This window comes from Rhamphochromis longiceps, unplaced genomic scaffold, assembly GCF_057381845.1.
Source record: "Rhamphochromis longiceps isolate RC_006_pf unplaced genomic scaffold, R_longiceps_female_GT1.1 unmapped_scaffold_4, whole genome shotgun sequence".
Lineage (NCBI taxonomy): Eukaryota > Metazoa > Chordata > Actinopteri > Cichliformes > Cichlidae > Rhamphochromis > Rhamphochromis longiceps.
Genome location: NW_028187224.1, coordinates 2,297,112 through 2,324,480, shown reverse-complemented (window position 1 = coordinate 2,324,480; position 27,369 = coordinate 2,297,112). Strand labels below are relative to the sequence as shown.

At 42.6% G+C, this 27,369-nt stretch overlaps 2 long non-coding RNA genes and 1 pseudogene across 2 annotated transcripts in view; 2 read left to right on the top strand and 1 right to left on the bottom strand.

Moving 5' to 3' along the window:
• The first annotated feature begins 4,009 nt into the window (after positions 1–4,009).
• On the top strand, positions 4,010–8,958 carry LOC146640670 (histone H1 pseudogene; annotated as a pseudogene).
• A 2,393-nt stretch (positions 8,959–11,351) lies between these two features.
• LOC146640668 (uncharacterized) overlaps positions 11,352–27,369 on the bottom strand; it is a 36,948-nt gene continuing 20,930 nt past the window's right edge. Inside the window, exon 2 of the long non-coding RNA XR_014909989.1 lies at positions 11,352–13,409. This is a non-coding gene — a long non-coding RNA (uncharacterized LOC146640668). The remainder of the gene's footprint in view (positions 13,410–27,369) is intronic.
• LOC146640667 (uncharacterized) overlaps positions 13,387–27,369 on the top strand; it is a 35,315-nt gene continuing 21,332 nt past the window's right edge. Inside the window, exon 1 of the long non-coding RNA XR_014909996.1 lies at positions 13,387–13,520. This is a non-coding gene — a long non-coding RNA (uncharacterized LOC146640667). The remainder of the gene's footprint in view (positions 13,521–27,369) is intronic.

The window sequence follows — 27,369 nt, the reverse complement described above, 5'->3', positions numbered from 1 at the left end:
TAAGTGACTTATATATCATGTTTAACCTCAGTGGTGAAATCTCTATTAATAAAAATAGTGTACATGTACATACGTGTACATACCTTAATAAAAGGGGTGAAAACGATGTGCTGGGAGTCCGCTGTTCTCGCCGGCTCTAATGATCCTTGACCTCGCTGTCTGCTATGGAGCTGGCGGGTCACAGACGTCTCCGAAAACGTCGGAGCGCGTTTGGAAATATATGATATCTTGATAAATCGAGCAGATATTTGAAGTTTACACAGCTACATTCTCGCTTGAAATAACTTAAATGTTTATTTTGTGACCCAGAAAGAGTAATATTTAAAAGTTTTCAGCCCCGCTCGTCCGCCATTGCCGCGTTTGAGTTTTGGACGAAATGCATTCTGGGATATTTAGCTGTACCAAGTCCACACAACTCACCACCGATGCATGCTCGATAAAACGGGCGGAGCGAGAACTCGGCTTGATGCGTACTTCGAATTGGAACAGTACTTGGTCTCCGACTGATGACGTATCACGAGTAGACGAGAACGCAAGTACGCAAATTGAGAAAGGGCCAAAATCTCTATGTTATCTCCTGAGAACAAATAATATGATGTGGGTGTGTCTGCAGGCTTCAGCACTGTGAGCATTAAACACAATAAAAGACTCACAAGTTCCTGCTCAAAGGTCAGCTGCCTTCAGATCAATCATTAACCTGCAGCAGGTTGTGGCCTGATGTGTTTGTAAGAGTTTCACTTTCAGGAGGAGAAGATTTAAACGAGTCACACAAATGTGAACTACAAAGTCTGTGACACACAATTTAGTGCAAACTGCATGAAATCTGACCTGAAGAAATCCAGTCTTCTGCCTGTTGTGGTTGTGACAGCTGCTCGTAGGAGAGTTTGTTTGTAGGAGGTGGAGATGTTCTCAGATCAAGTGCGTAATCGTCTCTTTGTGTAGACGCTAAAAGCTGTGAGCCAAAACTCTCTGCTCTGAAACTCTTCACTCAGTCCTCACGCTGAGAGTTTAGAGGCTGAACTTCTTGTTCCTCCATAACACTTTTCATGAAACAGCAGAAATGAGCTTGTGTTTCTCAGCAGTGCGCACACAGAGAACCGATCCTCTCTGCTCAGTCTGAACAAATCAAAGTGAAACGTCAGTGAAAACACAGCTGCTGATCAAACTGTGTCAGATTAATGCCTCAATGTTTCACTGTGAGGTTAAAAAATACATAAAAATGATTTAAAGAAGTAGGAGGCAGATTTTCACAATAAGAGCACTTTGTTTTTAATTCAGTTAATGTCAAACTGTCATCAACACCTCTGTGTTGTCTCCGTCTCTGAGCAGATTCAGGCATTACTCAAATAATAAAGGCTTTTTTTCACTATTATACTTTTCATTAGTCTCCAGGTTGATGATTATAAACAGAATTATTAAAGTTTTTATCATTTCAGGCTGAAAATCAACATGAATTTGGTTCTAATCAAAGAAGCTCCTTTAATGTGTGTCATTAAAATCCTCACACAGACTTAAAAAGGCGACATTAACATTAAAATAAATGAAAGAAGCTTCAGCTGAGAGCTTCATGCAGTCATCATCAGCAGCTCATAGCAGTCACAGCTCTTTATTACGCAGCTTTGCAGGATTTAAAGTGGCTGAAGTGTCAGAGTTTGTGTGAGAAGCTGCTTCATGGACAGCTGTACACACGTCTTTATTATTTCTTCATAAATCAAACACACAGGTTTGTCTGCAGATGATTTAAAGTGTGTCGTTGTGCAGTTAAAGCTGTTTGTGTGACGCCCTGACCTCCTGGGAATGAAACAGCCAATCAGATCCATCAGAGAGAGAGCAGGAAGTGTTGTGTGTTTGTGACAGAACAAGGAAACAGTGATGATGATGAACATAAAGGTCCTCTGATGTTTCCTGTTACAGTAACGCTTGTTCATCTGTTGCTCTCCTACACTTTCCTATAAATAAAGGAGAAAAAGTCCGTTTAGTATCATTTCCTACAGCTCAGAGTTACACTTCACATTCCTGCTGTCACATCAAAAAGCTTCACTTTGGTCCAACATCTACATGTTAACATGAAACACAGACAGACTCAGAACATCTGGAACATCTGCACTTTGACCCAAACTGTTATAGCCAGGATATTTTATTTTATTTATTTATATTCTGCCTATTAGCTTAGCACAACAACAACAACAACAAAAAGGCGCTCTCTCACCCAGGAAACACGCAGAGAGAGAGAGCATCACCCTGTAACCATGAACCATGGTAACCGTAATGCTGCCGACTGGAACATAAGAACATCACAGCTGTCAATATATATATATATATATATATATATATATATATATATATATATATATATATATATATATATATATATATATATATATATATATATGCCTCTCCCCACCGCAGGGAAAAGGGTAACACCACCTGGGTCTGGGTGCAGTTCCCCCCTCCAGGGGCAAGGGTACCTAGACCCGGTTCGTAGAGTACGCTTGGGGAGTGTGATCGTGTATACAACGTCTCTTTATGTCTGTCTCCACGTTGGTTGAGTGTGGAGTAAGTGCACATGAGAGCATGAGGGTGGGAATGGATGTTTGTATCTGTGTGTTCCTGTATGTCTGTGTCTATATGTCAGGTTGGGTATCAGACGCCACCTCTCTGGGGACATCTCGGGCCCTCCAAGGTTTGGAGGCCTATCTCCACCCACCACCACTTCCCCTGCCAGTAATGTTATTACTGGCAGGGGAAGTATTTAGTATTTAATATTTAGTATTTACTGTCATATTCCCATATATCATTGTGATGTTGTTTATTCTATTATTCTTGTTTTCTTCTGCTTGTTTTCTTTTTTTTTTCTCAACAGGTGATCCAGGTGATCGATAGATGCATTTTTTTTCTGCCCGTTCTGTTGGTTTTTGTTTTTTGCCCTTCTCCCCCGTCCCTCTTCTCAGCTGTTTCTCTTTCCCTCTTTCTTTCTCCCCTTCTTTCCTCCAGTCAAGTCTGTCCCGTATTCAGCAAGTGAAAATAAAATAAACAATAAAAGGTGAATCAAACGGACCATTATGGCAAGGCTGGGATGGTCAATTTGGTAAAGTAAATCCGTTGGGCATCTTTCTTTGCCTTTAGACAAGAATTCAAAAGAGCCAAACGGGACAGGCAGAAAAAAAAAAATTTCTCCCCTGTAACATTCACATTTTCTCCAACATTCTCTCAACAACACTGTAATTTCATCATCAACATATAGCCTGTAACTACAGTTTTCTTCATACAAAATCTCAGTAATCCTGTGGTAGAGAAACATCATTAAGTTGTGTCCTGCTGTAAATCACATGATCAAATCACATGATTAACCATCGGCTGTAAAAAGAAATGTAAATGTTAGCGCTGCGCAGGTGTATACACTCTTTCAGTAATCTCTGTGAGCAACACAAGGTAGTGAATGACACACACATGGTAAATTCACAGACACAGAAAAATTTAAACTAAAAAGGTTAAATTTTCAGAGTTCACATAGTCATGTGACCCAAGTTTCCTCCTGTGGTCTCCTTCTGCTCCTGCAACAGAGACACACACAGAGATACATCCACACCTTTGTCAGGTGGGGGTTGACTTCACACAATGGTGTTAAGTCAGTCAGTCAGTTGCCCATTTATTTTAAAATTCTTACTCATTCACTCAGTGATTCCTTCTTTTGCTGATTGTGGAAATTATCGTCGCATTCGTTTCCACGCTCAGCAAAACGACATCATTTCAAAAAGAAAAAGAATTTAGACTGGATTTCCTCGTTGAATCCTTTTGGACAGGAACTTGTTTCCTGATTGTCCCAAATAAGAGCCCATTTTAATTTTGGAGAAGCTCACTTTGCAACAGTTTTCTCGACGACGCTTCGATTCTAATCGTGCAGATCTGCTCAAACAGAGATCATCAAACAAAACTTTCAGTGCACCATGAAAGTAACAAAATAAAAGAAAGAAAATAAAGGAAATCAAAGGAAAGATAGTGTTAGATTTGTATTGTTGATTGTCATTTATGCTTAGAAATATTTACTTATATATGCTTAGAGTTTTGTAATTAGTTGTAGAGTGGTAGAGGTTTTGATCCTTGATAGTCTGCAAACTTTGTGTGTATTAGACAGCACTTTGGGAGCATGAGAGGTCATACCGTGTCTTATTATTTTATGGTAGGATTAACGTAGTTGCGTCTGTTCTAGTCTAAGTGCTCTTTGTTTAGATGAACTGCAGGACTTCCTCACCGTGTTATCTAGGATGAACCATCTAGGGTGAGGGGGAGGCTACCCTCTTCCTGACCAAGGATGTTTGACCCTTTGATCAGCAACACACACACACACACACACACACACACACACACACACACACACACACACACACACACAGGCAAGGTACTCTTTGTTTGTATGTAGACGTCATATGTTAATGAACTTATGCATATTCATGTAACCTCAATAAAAGGACAGTGTATGGGAGAACGGACGAGACCAACTGGAGTCAAGCGGTTGTCTGGTTCTCTCCCGTGCACGAGTAACATGAAGAACTTTGCCTATTTGTGTCTTGCTTAGCAGTGTAATTATATTGTCTTAACGTTCCAGCGAATAGGTTTATGCTACAAACCTAACATTAATTGGTCCTTCGATGCCGGAGCCCTGGAATCGCATTCACCGAGGGGAGGAGAGGCACGCTGAAAGTCTGACGTCAGCCAGGAAGTTCCTGTGGATTCGCGGTCTGTCTTTTCTCCTCGATGAATGACGGTCGGCGGGATTCGGGCTGATATTACACTCTAAGCAACGCCAAGTAAGTTTAAAGAGGCCGACTCTATAACCGTGTCGTTGTGCAGTCTCCGCCACTGTGTGAGGCGTTGAGAAGAGGCCGACTCTATAACCGTGTCGTTGTGCAGTCTCCGCCACTGTGTGAGGCGTTGAGAAGTTCGCTACTTTGTGTAGCGATACCCGGGTTCCTTGCTACTTTGTGGAGCAAGAGGTTCCTCGCTACTTTGTGTGGCTAGAGGTGAGTTCTCCGCCGCTTTGTGGGGAATTGAGAAGTTCCGCGGGGTCCAGATTGTGCTGGACGATAGGCCTATTTTGTGTTGTTTTTGTTGTCGTCGTCGTCGTTGTTGTTGTTGTTGTTGTTGTGTGAGTGTGTGCGGAGCAGAACATGTGGTCTGTGACACCGACTGTTGTTGTTATCATGGGTTTCTAAGCAACCAAGAGTGAGTCGGAGGGAGACAGACGTTTGTGCTGGACTTTGCTCCTGGCAGCACAAAGTATTTATGTAAAAAAGAGAGGGAGCGACGGCTCCACAGCTGCGCGGGTTCACGCGAGCGCGGTCACGCGGGTTTCACGCGGACCTGAGCCGTGCGGTTAATCGCAGGCTTAAAAATGGAAGAGATTAAAATGTTAGAAGTTTTCAGAAAACACACCAGCCTTGAAGAGCGTGTGGAGAAGGCCAGCCCACATCAGCAGCTATGCTCTGGTGGGTGGCTGTCCCCCCACCCCTTGCTGACACAAAACGTTAACTCTTCAGCCTGTGTGCCAGACCATAGACGTAATTGAGGTGGATAGTTGTTAAAAGTCATCTACATTACGCTTGTGGTTGCTTAAATTCAGTACGATGACATGTGAGGTGAAGTGATATAGATAAATATTTAAACTACTGAAGTGCATAGAGGCACTTGACCTGTGTGGAAGACTGTCGTCTTATTATGAACCATTGTTGAGATGTAGAGCACATCTGTGAAAACAACTAATATGCTGAACCCTGTATGAAACATCTAAAAGTACATGATGGAGAAGCTGAGTTGAATATGAAAGTGTAAGACTTTGCCACTGTGGGCAGAGCAACTACTGTGTGATGTTGCGTTGCAGTTTTTTTTTCTTCTGAGCTGATGAGCAGGCTACACATTATCAGATCGAGAGCTGTCTGAGAACTACTCTAAGAGAGGGAAACAGCGCTATGATAACTGTGATAACTGGAGTGTGCAACGTTTCCATGAGCAGTTTTCCTGCATCTTGACTTGTGTGTAGAGTGTTCATAACATCAGCATCATGTTTTTGATTATTTGTTTGTTGGGTTGAAAAATAGTTAAATAAACTGGTGATCATATTTACGGATCACCATGGCACATATCATCAGCCATGTGATTTATTTTTGCAGATGACAAAGTGAGTGTGAATGTGTCTGACATCACAGTGTTTGTGCACTGTGCAAGAGTAATTGCCTTTGATTGTGAGTGACAGCGGTGATTTTGCAGGTTACCAGCTATTGTAAATAAAAAAAAAAAAAAAAGAGTGAATAAGAGGGAGAATTTATATTGTAGGAAAAAATAATCATAGGAAAAAGGTTTTGTGTTGATCAACCAAAAAAAACAACTATAATTTCATTTTCTGCTTTTAAGAAAGGACTGTTCACAAAAACACAGAGCGAGAGAGAGAGAGAGATATGTGTTGATTAAGCAGTGATGATAATAATGAAATGTCTTAGTTTGTCACTTTCAGGTGAAAAGCAGACCTGAATCAATTTTCCACATGCAGCGGTCGGAAGAAAGTTATAGTTTAACATCATTGGAAACATGCAGGCCAAGTTTCTGGCTGACTTATTTACAGTGCCATGTGTTTCTCAACCTCACAAGCGAGCTCACTCCTCCCTGAAGATAAGGAATGCAGCTCCATGATAAAGAGACAGCAGCAAGTCCTGAGCACAAAAAGTCCCAGCAAAGCAGCAGCAATGTGGATAAACAGCAGCAGAAGAAAGCAAACCCATCTTCCTGTCTGATTGGATGAATTCCACGGAGGGGCGAGCAAGATGGCGGTGGCAGCATGTTGAAATGCTCAAAAAGGACTGAGTGACTCGGGCAAGCCACATGCAGCTAGCATGCTGGCTAGCGACATGAAAGAAATGGACCCTTCGTGATGCGTTCAACGTGCCAGCGCTGTGGTGGGAAAGGCTCCATCATAAACACGCCCTGCGCCGAGGTTCAGGCCAAGAAGAAGAAGACGATGACTTCCAAGCCCAAGAAGGTCGGCCTCAGCGTGGGCGAGCTGATTGTGAAAGCCGTGGCCGCTCTCAAGAAGGCTCTGGCTGCCGGAGGCTACGATGTGGACAAGAACAAGGCCCGTGTCAAGACCGCCATCAAGAGTCTGGTGGCGAAGGGCACTCTGGTGCAGACCAAGGGCACCGGGGCCTCCGGATCCTTCAAGATGAACAGGGTTACTGAGACCAAAGCTAAGACGCCCGCCGCGGCCAAAGCCAAGAAACCGGCAGCAGCTGCTAAGAAGTCGCCCAGGAAGGCAGCAGCAGCAGCACTTCAGCCACTAGCACGAAGTCAACCGCATCAGAGGACAATAGTGAGAGTGGCTGTGACTTCACTGTGCATGTGAAGAAAACGTTTGAGGAGAACTGAACAGTTGGAGTTTGACATTTGCCACCTGTGGAGTAAAATGGCAAGAAGAGACAGTGGGACACAGGACAAAGCTGAAGGAGAACTGCCGGCTGTTGGACTGTTGAAGTGGGAGAGGACAACAGAGTGAGAAGACTAGGTGAGAACACATAGGAATTATTTAATGTGGGAAATCAAAATTTGGGTTAGCAAACCTGGGGAAAACAAAACTGACTGCTTAAGTTGGAAAATTGAGACGGAGTCTGAAACATTGCGAAAATAGAAACATATACAAAATCACACACACACAAGCAGAACATGCATTAACCCTACTAACAATTCCAAACACAAAATGACTCATGAAGACTCATAGCACATTAGTTAAGAAATGATTAAATAATAGCAGAGAAGTGTGTAGGAAAGGCAGCTTTAAGAACATGCTCTGCTGGAGATGCAGCTCCACAGACATGCATTAGACCTGCCTAATAACACAAACACCCATGCAATGAAAATTAGCTTGTTATCTTTCATCAGTGTTAAAATAGTGTCAATTTAGCAGACACTTGTTATTAAATACTGAATTTATCTAATGCAAAAAATTGACTCTCCAGGTTGCAGGACAACAGTTTAACTTTTGTGGGAAAAAAGATCCTGGTTTGACCAACCAGTGATCAGACAATAAATTTAGTTGTTAAAATGGTAAATTGGGAGAAGCTTCCTGCTTGATTGAGGCAGCACATGTAATTTACTGTATGAGGGAAATTGTCTTTTGTGATACTATTTTGAACATGCTTTTCTGTCGTCCTGTCAACTTAGTGGGTTAATAGTTGATATGCAAATTAGTGATCGGTTTTAGATTAATGAAAGGTGACTGAATTCTAGCACGAGTGAATGAGATGTGTTGGAGTTGTTGTGTGTTGAGTGGAGACTCTAAAACACTGAGTTTCCTGCTTTGATGTGCGAGTGAATCCTGTATTTAGATACACAACTCTGAATACGTCAGAACAGACTGTTTTGTGAAGTGCATGACAGCATGTCACATGTTTTATGATGAAGGGAAAAGGAAAATTGAATAAAATAGATCTGTGGCCTAAATGAGTGAAGAGCACAGACCTGGTAATTAAACTCATAGCTAATAAGACATTAGGATTATGTTGTGTGTTGTGCAGCTGATGGTTGATTTGGAGTGAATCTAGCTGATGATTTTTCTTTTGTTGTAAAGTTGAGCCTGCCGATTAGTATGATGGTATGATGAACCATGCTAATGGTATGATTTACCTGAGATGAGGAGTTTGTGTCATGACTTAACAAGGCCTTTTTATTTTGATACTTTCACAGTGCACTGAAAGTTTAGTTTGATAATCTCTGTTATTTTTCATTTTTATCTTTTGAACAGGCACTGATTTTGTTTGTCTATTTTCTTTTCTTTAAGCAGATCTGCACGTCGGGAATTAAAAATGCTACACGTCGTCGAGAAAATTGTGCCAAGTGAGTTCTCCACATTTAAATGGACTCTGGAGAAAGCCACTTATTTGGGACAATTATTAAATGACAGTCCCAGTCCAAAAGGATTCAGCGATGTAATCCAAACTAAAGTTCTTCTTTTTCTTTTTGAAATGACGTCATTTTGCTGAGAGTGGAAACTAAATGCGACGATAGGTTCCACTATCAGCAAAGAAAGAAAGAATGAATGCATGAATGAGTGAGTGAAAGGAAAACAAACTGACTGACTGGTAAAAGCTGACAAAAGCTGACAAGACTTTACTGATGTAACACGACTGTGTGAAGTTGACCCCCGCCTGGCAGGGGTGCAGATGAGTCTGTGTGTGCTTCCCTTTACAGGAGCAGAAAGATGACAGCAACACTCGAGGTTGCATGATGATTTAACCTTTTAAATGCCATTTTCTGTGTCTGTGCATTTATCAGGTGTGTTATTCATAGGTTTGAGTTGCTCACAGAGATATCTGTGACAAAGTATGCATACGCCTGCGCAAGCGTTAATATTTGCATTTTCTTTTCTTACAGCATGCCAGTTCTTCATGTGAATTGATGATGCGATTTATACCAGGACAACTGGTTGATGTTTTTTCCTACTACAGGATTTCTGGGTTTATGTGTGAGGAAAACTGTGTTTACAGGTTATGAGTGGTGATGCTGTTGCATTGTGTTGATGGGAAAATGTGAAGGTTACTTTGATAATATGAATAACATGTGTGAAATTTCCTGTGTTGAGAACTGGTGTTACTTCTTTCCACAGCTAGGGTTGACTTTATGGTGTTTTTATGGCACCTCTGGAACCTGTTGACCTGTGTCTGACCTCTGTCTGACTACAGTCAATGTGTATTGCTAATGTTAGTTTCTTTGAGAATGCTGTGGAAGATTCAGCTGAAACGGACAAGTGACATGAGTAAAACAAATAAGAGATTACGGTAATTATGGAATAGTTTATTATGGGCTCATTTGCTGGCCACTTTTGAACCCATAATAATAATATATGAGTGGAGTGACTTTGCTTAAGAGAAGTCACTGATTACATTAATGTTGCCTGAGTACATGGGATGATCCATGTCTGAGGCGACTTATGAAAATAATTGTAGTTTACTGATTTGAGAAAACCTGCACATGACACTTGTCTTGCTGATGTTGAATGCTTCTTGTCCTTATGATACAATTGTTTACAGGTATGGAGTTTGATTTTACTTCCAGATTTTGTTTTCCAGGCCATGATGGTGTGTATGCAGGCTCCTGGGAGGGCCAGGTGTTAAGCAAACTTAATATGCAAAGCACACTAACATTTTCATTGCAGGATTATAGGTCCGGGGTGGTGCTGCTCCAGGGGAGGAGATGCCCTGATGTTGCCTGGGATATGATCTAGCTAATCTTTTTCTTTAAGACTGGAATCCAGGTTTGGTGAGTTGGCGCATGGGTGTGTCCATGCGTCAAGAGGAGGGGTCCAAGGATTAACATTAAACAATGTTTTTTATTATTGTTGCAGTGATTTGTGTGATTAGCCGTTTTATTTACAAATATTAAACCTATGCAAGTGGTGCACCCATGTTCAGATGAGGCTTTGATGGCCTATAAGTGAAGTTCACTGAACTAAAGAATGTGGTTTGATGATTGTTGACATGCTCTCCAAATAGTTTGTCTTCCTAGCAAGGAAATACAGGTACAGCAGTAATCTCCTGAGAAATCTTCAGAGGCCCAGTGAGAAGCGCATAGCTGACAGGACCAGGCAGTGGTTGAGGTCAAAGATCAAGCTGATTGGGGCCCATCATGAGATCAGACCTTGGAGCCACAGCAAGGACCATGAAACTGCTTGCAAAATAGAGGAGAGGATCGTCCACAAGATGGGAGAGAGGCTTCAGGAGGATCAGAGATCATCTTCAGCACAGCAGACATCACACAGAGAGCTGTGCTACTAAGCTTCCAGGAAATCAAGAGGAGACTTCCCACAGCAAGATTTTAAATACAATGAAAGATTCAATATTGACGCTGAGGAAGACGACTAAGGTGTACGACGTGCTCTGCCTTAAACCTTCAGCAGCGTTGGAACATAAACACTCAGGGGATGAGGAGCGTGCCAAGCTCCATCGACAGCGTAGAAGGAGTTCGAGGATGACATCATGATTCTGTGAAAAGCACAGGAACCAGAAGCTATGGTGGTGATAACAGCAGTTTCCTATGAACATCACCTAACGCTGTGCCACTGTACTGTGCATACGATGACACTCTGAAGGCTGCTGGGATCATAACAGCAGTAAGACAACTGAACCCTGCACCCTTTCCACAGAGGTGTTTCTCTGCAGAGCGTGGACAATGAAGGAGTCATAAATATCCCCCTCGCAGGATGAAGGCCTGAAGTGAGGTAATGGGAGGCCATAAAACTAGAGTGCTGAGAGGTCTGCAGCTCTGGAAATAGCTGAGAACCATGTTGACAAACAACAAAACTAACTGGTATGTTTGAATGTTTATTCTACATACATTTGGACTCTGGTCCTATGGACAACGATGGAAACAACTGGAAGAGACATTCATGACGCCCTGCAGAACTCAAACCACTCTGCAGAGAGACATGTGATGTGCACACCTGGAGGAAGCATTACCAAGCTGAGATGTTTTTGAAAATGTTACTTTTTTATTTTCACTATTAAATTAACAATTTCTTTGTTTGCTCGTAAGATGCAGTTTGCCATGAGATGAGCTCAATGAATGGGATAACTGCTAATACATTTGTTGAACTGTGTACCTTTTCAGTAATTTAGGGTGATTTGACGTATGCTGAGTATAAAAATGTTTGCATTGAAACTGTCAGACATGAGGTATTCATACCTGGGAACTTTTCAGGCATAAAGGTCAAAAAGGGGGGAAATGTTAGATTTGTATTGTTGATTGTCATTTATGCTTAGAAATATTTACTTATATATGCTTAGAGTTTTGTAATTAGTTGTAGAGTGGTAGAGGTTTTGATCCTTGATAGTCTGCAAACTTTGTGTGTATTAGACAGCACTTTGGGAGCATGAGAGGTCATACCGTGTCTTATTATTTTATGGTAGGATTAACGTAGTTGCGTCTGTTCTAGTCTAAGTGCTCTTTGTTTAGATGAACTGCAGGACTTCCTCACCGTGTTATCTAGGATGAACCATCTAGGGTGAGGGGGAGGCTACCCTCTTCCTGACCAAGGATGTTTGACCCTTTGATCAGCAGTCCCCACACACACACACACACACACACACACACACACACACACACACACACACACACACACAGGCAAGGTACTCTTTGTTTGTATGTAGACGTCATATGTTAATGAACTTATGCATATTCATGTAACCTCAATAAAAGGACAGTGTATGGGAGAACGGACGAGACCAACTGGAGTCAAGCGGTTGTCCGGTTCTCTCCCGTGCACGAGTAACATGAAGAACTTTGCCTATTTGTGTCTTGCTTAGCAGTGTAATTATATTGTCTTAACGTTCCAGCGAATAGGTTTATGCTACAAACCTAACAGATAGGCCTTGTTTAAGTCATGACACGTGTTCTTCATGCCAGGGGGATAAATCGTAACAACCCAATTGGCAGGTTCAACTTTAGTAATAAAAGACAAATCAACAGCCAGTTTAATCTCAAACATTCATCCAATCAGCCATACACACAACATACAGCATAACCCTGTTGTCTTAGCACATAATAAGTTTCTTCTCATGTAACTAATATGCATGTAGGGTTGGTATAGTTAATGCATCTTCAGTATGTTTTTGTGGTCCTCTCTCATCACACTTTCATTATTCTCATCACTGCTTAAACAACACACATCTCTCTGTTTTTTTGTTTTTTTTTAAACTGTACTTTTCTCCAAAACAGAAAGTAGCATTACAGCTGTTTCAGACTGAGAAACACCAAACTCTCTCCGTGCTATCATTCATCCACACAACTATTTTATTTCTTTTCGTCCACTGGGCAGGTGACCTGCAGAATCACGTCTGCCCCAGCTGGATACCTTTCACACACACCATGACGTCAGACACTCTCACACTCACGGAATTGATCAGGAGAAAAACTTTCTTCATCTTCACACTCTGTTACAGAAACACCATATGTTTTTTGTTTTTGTGTGTTGTGTTGTGTCAGGGATGGATATGTGGTTGTAACGTTTGTGTTCACTAACTTTACTTTCTGTTTCCTACCCTGCCTAGTCTGCCTTGGACTCAATGCTGCTCCTAATGCCTCTCCATACTCAGCCTTTAATTTCTCCTCCACCTCTGCCTCTGCTCTCTCACACTCTTCTCTGACTCTACTTTCTGCTAACATTCTTGCTCTTCCTAATGCTTTTCTACGGTGTTGTTCTAAAGTAGTTGCAGTGGATTGAGCTGTGCTTTCATCCTCAGGTTTCACAAGAACTTCTTGCAATATTGCTCTTTTAACATTCTGTGCTTCTCTCCTCTTCTGAGTCTGCTCCAGCCACAACTTAGCAACTGCTAACTGCAATTCCTTCCTCTGCTTCGCTTTACCTGTTTTACCTGCTACACTTACAGCTATTCTTTCTACCAGCATTTTACACTTAACTTCCACTAATGTCCCTTCAAATCCATATTTCTCACACCAACAACCTACATACTGCGTGCTGCCTGGTAAAACTTTCTGCATAAATTTTACATCTCCTTCTAAGGCAGACTTACACATTTTATTCTCCATTACAAGACAACAATCAGCCACACTCACGCAGACCACGTCTGGCCCGCACACACACATAACATAGGCCTATCGCTTGCGTCTGCACGCACAGCTAGCGCTCTCTGTTGAAAACTCTCAAACGCCCCATATGGCGGAGAATTCAACCTTCGGACACTCTCCAACGCCCCCAAATGGCGGAGATTCCGGACACTCCTCACGGCGGAGCTACCGAACCTAGGTTATTTCCACGCCCCAAACGGCAGAGAAGCCTGTGTCTCTGTTACGCGGCTAGCGCGCTTCCGTTACCTGCGGTCAACGCAGGGTCACGTAGCCGCTCTCTAAGGCCTTCTGTACTAACTGTTTGTTTACGTTCATGGGAAGAGTCTCTGGATCCCGTCAATCGTCATCCATCCCGAGGGGAGTTCAGGCGCAAACTTCCCGGCCTGGTGACAAAGCAAAGTGAAACACCAGGGCTTTACGTCAATCATCCCAGACGTTGCGGTGGCGTCCTCTCCCTCTCCTCGGTGGATGCAATGTGTTAGGCTCCGGCTCGGAGGACCAAATAAATGTTGGGTCTGTGTTTCCACAAGCCCCGCTAATTCTAGAGACTTATTCATCATGAAGAAAACAAGACAGTCGATCGATCGATTACTTGTGCAAGGGAGGCCTCGTCTGTGTCCACCACGAAAATGACCCCGATGATGGCCTCCTCTCGCTGCCTTTTATTGACAAACTTCAAACAATAGTTTACTAAACACCTCCCTTGCAACCCCCTTTGGTTACAAAGACAAGGCACTGTATGTAAATGTATACACTGAGTGTGTGTGTGTGTGTGTGTGTGTGTGTGTGTGTGTGTGTGTGTGTGTGTGTGTGTGTCAGACCTCCTGCTGACCAAAGGGTCGTAAACCCAGGAAGCTTACATCAAAAGAAACAGGTCTTTCAGATAGGATGTATCTACAATAAAACCTCCCCCAGCACAGAGTGGCTGGAGAGGTGGTCAGGATCAAAGGAATGGCTTTGATCCTACTGCTTGAACTAAGACTGTACAAATTTAAGAAACACAATGGCAACATTCAACAATTAGACTTAACAAGACGTTTTCAAAAATATCAGTTTTCAGTGAAAATGCCGTTTACGTGTGGATGAAAGGCGCAAACGCTCAGAAAAATCTGCGTTTTCAAAAATCCCGATGTAAGTGTGGGCGTGGCCTTACTTAGCTTTGATGCTGCCAACGTGATAAACTGAAGTAACCGGTCAAGGCAGCAGTGGCAGAGCAACCCTTATATTCGGTTTCTTATGTTTAAAAAATACTCAGTTACAGCGCACGTTTTTAAACAGATGATCTTTGTAGGTGGGATCAACCTGCTCTCAGCAAGAAGGTCCTGGGTTTGAATCCATGTCTGATTCTCTCCTGGTACCCTGACATCCTCCCACAGTTTAACTGCTTCTTGCCTAATAACAGCTGGGATAGGGTTGCACACACACAGTCCTGTTTTCATATCTCCGTGGGGACATTGATGTAATGCTTTACCTAACCCTAAAAACTGAATGCCTAACCCTAACCTTCAGCCCTAAACCTAACCACAACCTAATCGTACCTCTGACACTAAAACACCATGTTTAGTCTCAAAAACGCCTTCAAACTCTTGGCGACAAGTGGAGTCACGTTCCAGTTTCTGTAAACATGGTGCAAACATACACACGACCCTGAGCTGAAAAGATGGATGGATGTGTAAAATCCATATTGCTGCTGTTCACAGCAGGACTTTGTTTAGCTTCTGTTCAGAATGACAGGAGACAAAAAGCCCAATGGGTCATATATTGCACTTACAAATGAGAGGATGCCTCGCCTAGTCGTTGGCACAGGTTTTTCAGTTATCCTGATCTTGAATACATCTGTCTCTGTGCACCAGTTCACTCCTAGGACTCTTTCATCTGGTAGTGCATCATGTCTTGTTACCACAGCTGGAGTTGGTATACGGCGAGCTGTGAGAGGACAGAGATGGAGAACGCACATTTAACTCTTTAACAGGAGATACGTTACGACTAACAGATGACTGCTGTCTACATGATGTCTTTGCAGCCCTTATGCTACATGTTACACAACTTTTCTTCATGCCAACAAGACTGAGGTGCCACATAGTCGACACATACAGCTGATTATGATGCATGTTTTACTATTGCTATGTTCACATCATCTGCTTGGCTTTATCACTGAAAGCCTGGAGATCCTCTGACGTGTGCATGGCTGATGTGAAGTATGATTAGTCCTACATGACATCAACAACAGAGGCAGTGAAAGCTTTGTTGTTAACAGGTTGTAGGTAAAGTCAAATGTCTACTTCTACACTTGTGTTGGGTAAAGTTCTTCTCACTGCAGCAGATTTATATCTGTGCTTTCACAGGGCGTGATGTGGAGCTCAGCGCTGAGGTGCAGGTCTCCTTGGAGACGGCATCCTGGCTGAAATATTATCATGCTTCCAAAACATTTCAGCTTTTATTTTGAAAGAAACAAGACTTGAAAACGAATCCCCTTCTTCCTCTTGGTCTTTGTTCTTCAGAGGAGTGTCACCTGGACAAACTCAGGGCTGTTCTAGAGCCTTTGTTATTATTTGACTCCATAGAAATAAAACTGAATGGAATCAAACAAAAACTCCCAAACAGCTAAAACACTTTGCTTTATTCTCTTTTTTAACAAATACGTTGAAGTCCATCCACAACAACACAGCTGAGATCTCCTTTGTAATCAAGTGTTTACATCCTTTGTACAGATCTGCATACAAAACAATCATTTACGTCCCACAGAAGTCTAGTTACACGTAACTCTACAAGAACTGGTGAATGACAGAAACATGAGACACATGATCACAGGTGATAACAAAAAGAGAAAGAATTCATGTGTTAGTGATGTTTTTCAGCCCTGATGGCTCATGTTGGAGAAACAAGCTGAGGTACGTGGAAAGTTCACACACACAAGTGGGCGTGAGCGCACACACAGAGAGAAACACAACTGAAGCATCTGTTTGCTGTTTCTGCTTTCATCATCTCTGCTGCTGTGTCAGGCTGGGGTCTCTCAGTGACGTGGTTGAGGTGAAGTATGACGAGTATCCCTGATTCAGTCCATCGAGACAAAGGGCAAAGAAAGCTGTTGTTAACAAACTCTATGGTGATGTGGCATTTAGCTCTGACTCTACGCTCTGCTGAATCCTTTGAACCTGCTGATCAGTAAAGCTCTACGTGCTGCAGCAGATTGACCTCATCTGTGTTCACAGGTGTGGACCTCAGCGCTGAGGTGCAGGAGACTTTCATTCAGTTCTCCCTGCAAACAGCATCCAGCCTGGAAATACTGTCATCTTTCCCACAAATGGTGCTCTTATCTCAGAGAAGAAGTCTGATGTAAATAACTGCAATCAACAGTGATGTTCTGCACAGATCACTTTTCCATTTTGCTCTCTAGATGAGTCCCAGCTGCCTGACCTTGTGTCCAGGTGATCGTCTCACTGAGGAGCTTTTGTTCTGAAAATCTCACGTCCATCACCTGTTTCCTTTTTACTATCTCTGCTCTTTCTTTATTCACAATGCTCATAATATCACACAATTATATTCATCACCTGCATGTTTTTATCCAGCTGCTGTTAGAACCAAACAAATAAAAAGGATGAAAAGCCTGAAATCCTTTGATTTATTACATTTGAAACAAATATGAGAGCATCCCTAACAGCACAGCTGAGACCTTTGTTTTAATCAAGCCTTTGTATCGACACACTTGTAAAGATTCATATACAAAACATAATAGAATAAATCAATATAAAATACACATAATCACAAAAATGCAGCCATGTTGTGAGTTTGCATCTAAAACATGCATGTTTCCCTTTGTACAGGCAGATTTACAGCAGACAAAGCAACACGCTGATCGACTTTGACCGCTGCAAAAACAAAATACCCACCAAGTCTGAAGTCGATCAGAGTAACTGTTGACAGACTGACAGACAAACAGATGCTTGATTCATTAGTGCGATTAAATGTTCTTCTTTAGCAGCATCACTTCATGTGTTTGTGTTCCAGGAATAAAGGTCTGTTTAAACTGGACGTCTCCTCAGCATCACTCGTGCTGTCATGGTTTCAAAGCTGTGCAGAAAGAATCTGAGGGATGATACAGAGGTGACCAAAGTTACAAACATCCAGCTGTGCTGCAAATGTTTGCAGAGCTCCAAACTCTTTGGCTTTCTGCAGAGCAAGTATGGAAGAAGCACCTGAGCTAACTTCAGTTTAGACGATATGAGGAAAAATGCTGCTTCCCAAAGTTTCCTACAAGTATCCAGTTTATATTTAGAGAAGCGAAGGCTCTTTATCCTGACAACTACTCCCTGGTGGATCCCTGTCCTGTGACAGCAGCAAATACTGTGTATCAGTATCATCAAAGCCACTTCAATAACCAGTGTTTAAAGCTCTCTAGCAGATGGACTTCAGTGGCAGCAGCCTCTGTCTGCTGTGTACAGAAGGTTCTCTGATGAAGCACACAGCAGATGCTGCACTACAACAGCAGCAGCAGCTCAGCTTCAGTTTGCTTCGACGCCCTTTTTGACCTGTGAAACAGCAGAAAATGAAACATTTCAACACCCGTTTGTTAGCGTGAGCTATTCTGCTGTTTTTCATCATTTCACAGGTGAAATAAAATCACATTTACTTCCTGTAGGAGTGATCGTGTCCAGCCTGACTGAGACCATGTGCTCCATCCTGCACAGGTAATAAACCTCTGACATGAAGGGCTGTCAAGTAGTTTTAGACAAATGGGGGTAAAAGAGACGTTAAAAGCTTAAAGAGAAACTACATTTTCTAAGAACTGTCTGACGTTCACCTCTCACTCTCAGAAAGTATACAGACTTTCTTTGATTCACTAGTGAGATAAAATGCATTTCTTGGACAACATGACTTTGATATATTTGTTTTCCAGGAGCAAAGGTCTGTTTATACTGGCGAGCGATGCAGGCAGGAGGACTCTTTACACTGTGACTGACTAATCAATCTCTTCATCATGACTTCTGCTGTCATGGTTTTAAACCTGCGCAGTGGAGAAAAGAAGCTGAAAGAAGCTTCCTGCAAGTATCTGACGTGTTTTTAAAGAACTAAATCCTCCTCATCCTCACAGATACTCCCTCCTTAACCAGTTTCTTAAACTAGCTAACAGGTGGAGCGACACCACTGCGTACCAAAGGTTATAAAGTTAACCACACAGCAGACACTCTCGGTGCGTCAGCTGTGTGGAATCAAGTTGTTCCTGCATTAATACACATACTGAAGTAACTGCCCTGAGAAAGGTGAACTGAAGCTTTGATGCTAAAGTTAAGAACCTTTTGTTCACACTTGTCACGGTCCCCGTGCCTGCTCGGCTGGCCCTGTGTGGCTACATGTTATGTTTTGTCTTTTCTCTCTCTCCTCTCTCTCTGCTCGCTGCCTGGGCGGAGCTCATTGTGAGCTCCCGGCCTCCACCACCTGTAGGCAATCACCTGTGGCTCCTCACCCTGTTTGCTCCCGCTACTTAAGGCAGTGACTGAGAGCACCTCGCCGCTGGACTATTGAATAACGCTCGTCAGTGCTACTTTAGCCTCAGCCAGTTTTGAGCTCTGTCCGTAAAAGTTCCGTGCTAACCCTTGTTCTCTGTATGCAGATTTCTCGTGTTTTGGTTTGGAGACTCTGGACGCTTTTCCCGACCCCGCTCTGCACCCCTGGGAACCCTGGCCCCCTTCTCCCTCACCTGTATATAGTGCACCTGGAGTGTGTAAATAAACCTGTTTTTCTGAGACTTCAGTCTGCGCCGAGTCCTCCCTGCTCCTCCGTGACAACACTGGCAAGTGTTCAATGTTACCATTTATGCCAGTTTATTAATAAAGTACTTTTAAAAACAGCAGCAGGGCTGACAAAAGTGCAATAAAACCAAAAATCTATGAAACAGCAAATAATGAAATATTTTCATTTCAAGCCCTTTTTATTAACTCTTCTCCGGCCTTTATAGCACATTTACTTGTCTTACACTCTTTCAGTTGATATGAGTGACCAATATCTAATTCATTAGCTCACTAGTGCTTTACTGTTATATTCAGTCTGCTGAGATCAGGTGACATTAAAAAAATCGCTAGTGAATGAAATGTGAAAACAAAAATCATTGTGATCAAAGCTCTCTTGTTTGCTCTGAGGCACTAAAGCCTGCACAGGTAATAAGCTTCTTCGCTTTAAGTGAGGATTTCCATTCGTTTGCAAGCAAATGAAGAAACAAAAGTTTGTACGGACTTTAGCGCCCTGTTGTCCTCATGTGTGGACGTCACATTTTGGGATGTTTAGACCAAAATACAAAGTTTTGCTCAACAAGGACCTGATTTGCACTTACGAGGTCATTATCCTGCCTCTGTTCTATCAACATTTAAAGCGAATATCCTCATATGTGGATCTCATTTCTCTCAGAAACAAAGTTCTGGTAATTCTTTGTTTGTACATGAATCAGGTCCCAAACAGCCCAAATAGCAAAGAGACTTTAAAAATGCATGAAAGAGTTCAGGTCTTAGGAGGTTAAAGCTCTAAAAGAGAAACTCCAGTGAAACAAGTTGAGGTGACACGTGTGTGTTGTTGTCACATGTTACTCTGCACGCCAGCAGGTGGCGACAGGTTAATCTGGCCCTGCTTTGTTTGTCCTTTTGGAGCAAAAAGCCTGTTTTTCTTGTGTTTTTAACTACATTTGATCATCACGTTGCTGATATCGTCTGATCTGCATCCCAACTGCTAAGTTTGTGTTATTTAGGTTGTTTTTTTGAATGTTTCTCTTGCTAACTGTCTGAGGTTCACCTCTCACAGAGTGAACATAATTCTGCCCTTGTATGATTAAACTTTGTGGTTGCAAAACCGTCCATTTGTTTAGCAGAACTGACATGTTTCTGAATCCATCCCAGAGCCGAGGGTTTGTGTAAGTGGGTTTTTAGTGTGGGTTTTCGTGCTGGCAGGGAGGCAAAAGGTGATTTCAGTGTCTACTATATAAAGAGGCAGCAGCTTCCAGATCTTCATCTGTGTTCTCCTCCATCATCATTTCACTCATCACATGGCTTCACATCTCAGCCTTCTGGGAGTGGTGCTGTGCTCCTCATGGTTTCTGCTTCTGAAATCCCACCTCAGGCAGACTTTGATTTACAGGCAGCAACAGTCATCCATAATGGTTCTTATTTTACCGCCCATCTAGTTTCATAACCACATGTCCAACTTAGGGTTGCAGGAAGGGGAGCTTCAGTACATGTTCACGTACTGTGTTGTGTGATATACTACAAGTGTTTGTCCCATAAGTATTTGGACAATGAACTCTGCTGTAGCTGTGTCTCTGTCCAAAGTAAAACAATCAGGATGTGTTGAAGTGCAGAATCAGAGTTTTAATTCGAGGGATTTAACAAAAGAACTGCTTTAACTGCTTACTGGCTGCGTTCAGCTGTTACTCACAGGGCACCACAGTGGGTGACTGTTCATGTGTGATTGGACACATTTTTAGGCCTGATGCCATTTCTGACACAACCCCAAAGAGATGTTTTGTCTCCTCCTGAGATTCAGCCGCTGAGCTTCCACTTGGTAGGCAAATGTGTAAAGAACTATATTCAGGGGCGTTTTTAGCCCGTTTTGGGGGGTGCTTCCCAAAATGGATCAAAGCACCCCCAAAGATTTCTTACTTTTTTGACAATATTTGGTGTTTGTGTGATACACTACAAAAAATATAGAAAGTATACAGTACTTGGTTGAGATCTTTTAACAACAGAAGTATAGATACCCCCCTCCCAGAATGGTTTGTTCCAGCTCTCCCCTGCTCTGGCTCTGGTGCCCTTTGTGCCAGAGAGATGGTGGCTGAGACGCAGCAGAGCGGAGGTGGAAGTGCCTGGCTTAAAACAGGACATGTTAGCTGCATTTAACCTTCAGTTACTCTTTATATAGTTGGTAGGAGTCAGACCATGTTTCTGTTTACCTGAAAAACATTACACCAGGTAACCTGCTGGGTTAAACGTGTTTTCCGACGATGTTTGCTGCCCTACAATCCGTCCTGCTCTGTAGTAAAATCAGAGACATTTGACCGTCCTGTTGCTCCCATTGAAATGTATACAGCCTGTTTAAAATCTAAAACTTAAAACTGTCCGTAGCTGCTGTTGTTACCACTGTCCTGTTAGAAAAGGAAGGAATGAGAGAAGCTGCTCATTTTGTCATATGTGCCGATATTAAACCCAAGGTACTTAACAGCTAACTGACTGGATTCCCATTAACCTTATAACTCCTGTTGTGTGTGTGTGTGTGTGTGTGTGTGTGTGTGTGTGTGTGTGTGTGTGTGTGTGTGGTTCATAATGGATATAAGGACGTCTTTTCAAAAGAAGCAGCAACATTCAGGTAAAAATGAAAGAACAAATGATCCGTCAATAAAGGATAATGTTGGATCAGTGTTTCAGTATTTATGTCTTTTATTTGATGTTCATGTGTTTGATTTTTTGCCTTTTGGTTGAAAGTACACTGAGGGAGGACTTTTTTATTAGTGATTTCAATAGTATTTTTTCATATTAATGTAATTTTTTCATCTAATACAATCTATTTGTGTAGCCACTAAGACTGGTGGACCTAAATCTTCACCTCCAAGTCCGTTCACATACAAGAGGAAGGGGAGTGAGTGGGTCAGCGCTCAGGGCACAGAAACTAAACTGGCTTAAAACACCATTTATTTCCATAAAAAAAAAAAAAAACAGCCAGAGTCACAAATACAAGATAAAATTCCCCGTATACAATAAAAATATTGTTGCAACCCGCTAAAAACCCTGCCGGCAGAAATAACTATACACTATTAAAACAAGGCTAAAACACGTTTTCCATAAGCTAAAATTACCCTCCCACAGTCCCATAATCCCACAGTCCAGCCACACATGGGCGAGTGGTCCTTATATGAAAGAGACAGGAGAGGAACTTCTCTTCCAGTATGGTAAGACTCGTCAGCAGCAGACCAGGGAGGAGGCTCCTATCGCAGACCTGTCTCCTGCTGACAGCGCGTCGCCGCACAGTCCCGCCCCACTCCACACCTGAACACGGACTCCCTCGTCTCACCGTCAGATGCAGGCAGAGGGGCATCCCTGCCCTGTTGTGCATTGCAGCCATTGCCACCCACTGTTGCTGTTCCTGCGTTGGGACTGGATCGCCGAACGACTCGCGGCACCCCACAGCAGTTCCTTCCACACACGTGCGGGCTTGCACGCGTTCCTTTTTCTCCTGCTCACCTTTCGTGCGTCACACCTCTTCTTGTCTCTGCGCTCACTATCCCCTTTAACAGGTCAACCTGGCGGCTGATAGGCCACCTTGGGGAACGCCCCCACCTCACAGGTGCCTACAATTGTCTGTTTAGTCCACAGTGGGTTAAAGGAACATGGTACAACATTAACACACATAATATAAATATAAGGATAAAACCATGCCGTATAAATATCAATAAACAAACATGCAATATATAAATATCACAATAAAATCATGCAAATAAAATCAACACTATGTACCAATACACAGATTGATAAAACATAAAAACACAAATTTCCACTGTGTGACATCTGCGTGTGATTATCAGTTCAAAGAGGGGAAAGAACAAGGTCAGGAAGAATCAGGTAAGGAAGCAGACAGGGAGCAGTGACAGTTACAGCAGAAACTGTTAAACTGCTTGAGAGAGTTGATCACCAAACACTGATAGATTTGCCAACCTCAAGGTGAGGTGACGTTAAAATAAAAGAAACAATCTGCAGAGCCATGTTAGTCGTGTCTGCAGTGAAGAGCTTTTTATACATTGTACCATAGGCACAGTTGCCTCCATTTTTATAATTTTTTAAATTAATATTTTGTACATTTGTACATTTCAAGGACTCTATTTTTGGAGTGTATGTTTATGTATCTGTATTATATTATACGAACACTTTAAAAGTCTGTCCAAAGAATCACTCAGTTTACTTTTTACTCACTATGAGCATCATTCATTATTCTCCCCAGTAATTAAGGTCAGGATATGTATGTTTTTATTCCAATCCGTTCTTCTTTTGCAGCGTTTAAATAACCTTGATCAGATTTGATGGTTTTGTTACAAACTTTTCAAAAACTGTTTGATTAGAGGTTTTTTTTTTTTTAATTGAATATTGATTTATTGATTAGCATTCAAATATCTCAGTGAAAACAATAAAGATCTACCACAAAGCAAGAAACCGAGACAAGGCTAATCAAAAGGTACTGGCTGAAGCATGTTTATTAAATTGTGTTAAAATGTACAAAACAGTGATGTCATGTTTTGAGACTTGATGAATTTAAGAATCTTATGATTTAATAAAGACATTTGCAGACTTGCACAGAGAGGGTAAAATTAGGATGACTGATAACGGAGACGAAGACAACAGACGACGAGGACAGGAAGGAACAGGGGTTTAAATGCACCAAGGAGACAGTCAGAGAGAACTTGGGACAACTGGAGGCATGTAGGGATGCAGGGACTGACAGACGGGGAAGACGTCTCATCGTGACGAGTAAAGTTTATCTTGCCTGGCTGGGCAGCTCTCTGGGTGCTCAGCACCCCCAAAGCTCTGATCCTAGAATCGCCCCTGGTTGAGACGCATTTTCTCTAAACACCGGGTCTCTGTGGCTTTTAAACACCTAAACACGCTGCACCAAAAACTGGTCCACCCCAAGGATCGGGTCCCCGACACAAACAGAGTAACATAGTGTACGCTGTTAAGTGCAGGAGGATTGTCAGGATTTATACATCGGGGAAACCAAACAACCTCTGGCTAAGAGGACGGCACAACACAGAAGAGCCACCTCGTCAGGCCAGGACTCTGCAGTCTGTTTACACCTACAGGCCAGTGGACACTCTTTCAATGATGATGATGTGACATCCTGGACAGGGAGGAACGCTGGTTTGAGGGCGGAGTCAAGGAGGCTGTTTACGTGAAAAGGGAAAGACCATCTCTGAATGGAGGAGGGGCCTAAGGGTCCATCTGTCACATCTTACATGCTGTGATTGCAGCCATTCCCCAGCTCTCTGTGAATGGGACTCGTGGACATGGATCAGTGGTTGTTGATCAATGGTCATGAGAATTTGCATGATTAAGATGAAGGAACGGAGCTCAGCCCCAGTGGGCTGGTTTCAGTCATTATGCAAATGTCCTGTTTATAAGATTGAAACCTGCAGTCAGCTGAGACTGAAGACGTCACCTGATGATGACGAAACGTTTCTCCCACAAAACGCTGCGTCCAGATGAACAGAACCAACTTTTGGAGACTTGTCTCTTGTACTGACCCACAGTTTTGTGTCTCTTGCAGCTGTTTCATCGGGCATGTTTGTTGTGACCCAGAGTCCAGATGTTTCTGTCATGGAGGGAGAGACAGTAAGCATCACCTGCTGCTGGACAAGAACGTTTGAAAGATTCAGAGTGGCCTGGCTGAAAAATCAAACAATAATTAAGAGAGAGACCAACGCAAATCAATCTCCAAGTGTCTGAAAAAGGAGGCAAAGACTCATCTTTGAACATTTCAAACATCAGAGGATTCAGGAACATACATCTGTAAAGTGACTGTAGAGATTCCATCTTTAACTGTGTCTAAAGGAAATGGGACCATCATCACAGTCAGAGAGAAGACGGTGAATAACAACAACCACACAGACTCCAGTGAGTGAACACGTTCAGTTTGGTGACCAACACGCCTCCAAAATATGTCAACGTCACCTTTTACAGATTAAACGCTGTCACATGAAAGTCTAGTCTGTCACGTGTCTGTGCTGTTACCGTACACGTGGCAGCCTTTGGTCGTCTGAAGGGACGATTAATAAACATTGAATCCTCCAAACCAGAGCGATGAAACTACCTGAACGTCTGTCAGCTGAAAACCTTCAAACTTACAGACGTTTGTGACGACTGGCTTAGAAAAAACTTTACAAACTTGTTCAGCGTTTTTGGTTTTGTTTTAAATTTATCTGATGATTCCAAAAACACTGCTGATTAAAAATGAATGATTGACTTTTGACTGATTGTCTCATTTAATGAATTAATTAATACTTATCATAGTAAACTCCTCTGGGTTACCATAGTAACACGACCAGTAAAGATGCTTTGGCATGCAGACTGGAGCAGCAGGGATCAAACCACCTGTCACGGCTGCACAGCAGTCGTGTGGTGTATTGAAAAAAGGATCCAAAATGCAGGTACCGGCTGGGGTGCGAGTGAGTGTTTATTTACAGCGGTGAGAAGGTGACAAAACAGGAAGAGCAGAGCGGGGAGTAAACAAACCTAAACTGGGAAAACTAAAGAACAAAACTTAAACCAAACACTCACGGGAGGAGGAGCGAAATGCACAAAGAGAGATGGCAGAGAGACGCAGAATGAATACCAGGTAACAGAATAATGCAGACTGACATGGAACTAAACAGACGACGCGACAGAGAGCACAGGAAAACACAGGGCTTAAATACACGGGGAGTAATCAGGGAATGGGCCACAGGAGGGAGACACAGCTGGGAGCAATAAGGCTAACGAGACAGGGGAGAGGTAAAACTGAACACACTGACATGAGACATGAACTTTCAGAATAAAACAGGAAACTAACAGACACAGAATCAGACAGGACACTGAACATGACAGGCAGACTCATGAGCAGACACAATAACACCATGGACAGACAGAGGGAACACAGAGAAGTGGGAGCAGGCAGGCAAAGAACAGAAACCTAACAAATGGCAAAATCACAACAGAATACACACTCGGAATGAACAAAAGCATAAGGAAACACAAAACACTGAGTCCTCAGACTCAGGACCATGACACCACCGACCTTACTATTGTCAGGTGACCTGCTCCACCTCCTGAGCCCCACTTCTCATGACAAATGACTTCCTTTTCTTTTATTCTCACTGACACTTGAGGATTGATCATGTTTGATTAGAGCTGCTGCTGATTCTGCAGCCACAGGATGTGCCGAGGCTCAGGGAGGGGCAGCCATGTGACCAGTTCGGCTGAGAGAAAGAAGACATCAAAGACGTGCTGTGGAGGAGCCAGATATGAATAATAACTCATGATTAAACACGTAGAGGTGTATTAACACAAAGTGAGTGAAGAAGAAACACCCAGTGCATCATGGGAGTCCCCCAGCAGCCTACACCTATTGGGTGGATGTTACATGTACAAGATTCAAACTTGTGATTTGAACTAAATAATTTCATGTTTCTGTGGTGAACATAATTAAATCATGTAGCATCTGCATGCAATTCAGCAACTTAATTCTTGTTCTTGTTGAGATGACAGGATACAATCTAGTCAGAGTGGTTCGTTACCTGGACTCACGAAGTTCACAAGATCACATTAGATGTCAAACTGCAGGAAAATCACTGGAGTTTTCAGCAGCAGACAACTACGCCCACAACAACAGATTTCTTTGAGTGTAACTAAGGGAGGATTCAGGGTCACCTGGTCCAGCCCTAACTATATGCTTTAGCAAAAAGGAAAGTTTGAAGCCTAATCTTGAAAGTAGAGATAGTGTCTGTCTCCTGAATCCAAACTGGAAGCTGGTTCCACAGAAGAGGGGCCTGAAAACTGAAGGCTCTCCCTCCCATTCTACTTTAAATACTCTAGGAACAACAAGTAGGCCTGCAGAGTGAGAGCGAAGTGCTCTAATAGGGTGATATGGTACTATAACAGGGGTCCCCAACTCCTGGACTCCGGTCCAAATCCAGACCCCAAGAGGATTTTGTCCGGATCACAAAGCAGTTTCTAATTTACCGTG